The sequence below is a fragment of the Hyperolius riggenbachi genome, chromosome 5, assembly GCF_040937935.1.
Source record: "Hyperolius riggenbachi isolate aHypRig1 chromosome 5, aHypRig1.pri, whole genome shotgun sequence".
Lineage (NCBI taxonomy): Eukaryota > Metazoa > Chordata > Amphibia > Anura > Hyperoliidae > Hyperolius > Hyperolius riggenbachi.
This window is the reverse complement of record NC_090650.1, coordinates 149922397-149925746: the sequence shown is the minus strand read 5'-3', so window position 1 is coordinate 149925746 and position 3350 is coordinate 149922397. Positions and strand designations below refer to the sequence as shown.

The window sequence follows — 3350 nt, the reverse complement described above, 5'->3', positions numbered from 1 at the left end:
CCTGATGATTTCTTGGGGGCCTCATGATTGCTACATTTGTCTTGTTGGGGGCCTCTGGGAAAAGCTGAATGATTATCCTATGAGACAATAGCATTAAACCTACATTTTTGCTTTTTAAAACGGAAAATAAAACTGTGAGGTTCTAAAAAACGAATACATTTTTCAGGAGTAGGATGAAAGAAATTGTTTATCTTCACAGTTTATTTGCAACTTGGATTTTCAATAATGTTCATGTATGAGTTAAAACGTTTGTATGAAGTTTTAAATTGCTGTTGCCACTTTGCGATAGATAAATTGACTTTTGGGTTGCAGTTTGGGCACTCGGCCTCCAAAAGTTTCGCCACCACTGTCCTAATCTAATGTCCCACATTGCTAAGTAAACGAAAATTTGTCGCCACCCATGGCCACACCCACATTCTGGTCCATGGCCGCACCCATTTTTGGGGGCGGCGCGTACGTGCGCCGCACAACATAACCCTCAGGTTTTTCGGCACACACATCTTCTCTAAAATTTGCGGCGCACCACTTCTTCCCTGCCTTTTTGCACCCCCCCCCCCTGGAAAATTTTGTGCGGACGCCCATGGCTATGAACTGGCACAAAGTCTATAGACGTCGCGGCCAGTTCATGGAATCCATTCAATTATATATTTGATGCTTGCTGTCACAGGATCTTCTCTGTCAGTCCAATCACACATGAAATGAAATGATGTAGTTATTATGGCTAGCAATGTCAGCAGTTATAGGTGGCACTAGTCATCGTTGATCCCTAGTATCTGCCCGAAGTCATAGTTGGTTGCTTCCCACAATTTTTGAAAACTGTCATTATGAATAATATTATAATCGTTTACATTATGCTGTAAGTAAGAAGATTCTTAATTAATGAAGGTATAATACAGTGGTCATTAATACTGTAATATTTCTTTTCCAGGAATTTACAAGAGGCCAGTATGACCTCACCACCCCGAGGGAGAAAAGGGACGTGGTGAGAAGGGTGCAGGGGATCCTGAGGGCCGAGTACCGGCGGGACCTCACCACCAAGCAGGTCCAAATGTTATGGAGCGACCTTAAGAGGAGGGACCAGGACTTGCTCAGGCGGGTGGTTGCCCAAATAGGATGTAAGTCAGCAAACTATTAGTTTATGTATGTCTATTTTGGGTTTTATATGCTGTATGTATTTATCCTAAAAAATAATTCCATGGGCTGAATACTATAGAGTTGTGCAGTATGTACAGTTAAAGTATATATCCGTAAGGTATTCACAGTGCAGCACTTTTCCCACATTTTGTTTTGTTAGGGGCTTATTCCAAAATGGGTTAAAACATATTATTTTGTGCTCCTGTGTGGGCATAGTGATGATATTTGTGCAATATGTACTGAGTATACTGCATTCATGCAAATAAAGTTATTAAAAAAAATGGGCCCCTAGGCTTAACATTGGTTTTTGATAACCACTGATGATCAATTAACTTATTTTTTTTTTTAAGAAAAATTTGATAGGTGCTGTCGTCCATCTGGACCCTATATCCTCTCCAGGCCCTAGGCAAGTGGCTAGGTTTGCCTTGTGGATGGTCCGGCTTTGTTGCACAGCAATTTTTTTTAAAGATCTCTCCAGAGCTATTCAATCGTATTGAAGCCTAAGCTCTTGCTGGGCCACTCAAGAACATACACAGAGTTGTCTCGGAGCCACACCATTGATATCTTGACTGTGTGCCCAGGGTCGTATTCCTACTACAAGATGAACCATTGCCCCAGTCTGCGTTCCAAGTGCTCTCTTTAAAGTGATCCTTAAGCCTGTAAAAAAAAAAGAAAAAGATTTTGACTCAACTGTGGCTTCCCTGAGCCCCCTGCAGTCGATCGGTGCCCTCGCCGCCTCGCTCAGATCCTCCTGGACCCCACGGCGACCACTTCCGGTTTCGCTGTCAGGAACCGACAGGCATTGGGAACGCGAGTGATTCTTCGTGTTCCCAGCAAAAATATCGCCCCCTATGCTACTATTACGTCCCGGAGGCCGCAATAGCCGCAAAGGATCACTTTAAAGCCTATCCTAGTTTTATTTTACTGTATTGAAGAGTCATATTCTTTCATGTATAATAAATACATTAAAGGAATAAGAATATGATTTTTTGTTCTGTGTTTAGAGTAAGGTCCTTATCAAAGTTCACTTGAAAATAGAAATAAAAGTAATTGTAGTTCAAACAATAAAGTTATTACTTTTTATCCATTTTATCATATATTTTGATTAAATTGTATTATTCATTACTCCTTACTACAGCTGCAAGTGGTACCCGCACTGCCCGGCCCCGGGGATCCTCTGCACCCAGGCCTTCTTCCTCAAGAGCCTCCTCACCTGGCCCCAGCCATCATAGCCAGAGGGCTTATCTGCTTAGAGCCAGGACACCGCTTTATGGTAAAATTCTCTTACTGTATGATTAACATTGCATACTATGGAAAAGCAAGTAAATGCTATGTTATATGTATTACATTACAGGTTCTTAATTTTAGGGATGATCAATGAGATTGAAATATGTACAAGTTGATGGATTGCTGGGTTTACCTATTTTGCACATTTTTTTCTACAGTTCCTCTATCAACATATACGAGGCTGAGGGGCCAGGTGAGGAGGCTGACGAAGACGAAGAGGAGGCATGAGCAGGAAATCCGCTTACTGAAGCAGCAGATGCTTGAAATGCGTCAGCATATGGCGAATGTGGAGGAGGAGGTCCGCCAGTTGAAGGGGACAGGGGGTAGGCGGTAGGGTGGACTGAGGGGTTTTTTTTTTGTTGTTTTTTTTTTGTTGTTGTTGTTGAAGATTTTTACTGCTGGCAGGTGATGTAGCTGCTGCATGGTTTTTTGGCAGTTGGAAACAGCTGTAAACAGCTATTTTCCACAATGCAGCAAGGTTCACAGGCCTGGTGTTTCACAGCATCAGAACTTTGTGTCTCTTATACAAGCCTCATTTTTAGCTGTACAGAAGAAAACTGCCCGGGCATTTTGCCCCTGAATCCGGGCAAAGCATGATGGGATTTCTGAGGTTGTTGTTCTCGTTCTGCTGTTTTGGTTCAATTTTTTTTTTTTTTTTAACATTTTGAATTTGACATTTGAAGCCTAGGGTGTGCAGCTGGGAGGGGTGATCAGGACACAGGACAGTTGGAACTGTGTCTCCTGCTCCCTGTCACCTCCTTTCAACCAAAAAGATGGCTGCCCCCATGACAAAGATGGCTGTCCCCATGAATCACAAACATTTGACTGTTCTTTTAAAACAGGGTGGGTAAGAGATTATATTACCTATCTATTCTAATTAACATAACTAATGTAACTTAATGACAGTATATTTGTTTAGGCTGAAGTTC

The 3350-nt window shown here is 42.1% G+C and overlaps 1 long non-coding RNA gene across 1 annotated transcript; it reads left to right on the top strand.

The window, feature by feature from the left end:
* The first annotated feature begins 933 nt into the window (after positions 1 to 933).
* LOC137517526 (uncharacterized) lies at positions 934 to 2728 on the top strand. Its single transcript, XR_011020555.1, has 3 exons — positions 934 to 1115; positions 2273 to 2407; positions 2580 to 2728. It is a non-coding gene; the product is annotated as an uncharacterized lncRNA (long non-coding RNA).
* The last annotated feature ends 622 nt before the right edge of the window (positions 2729 to 3350 follow it).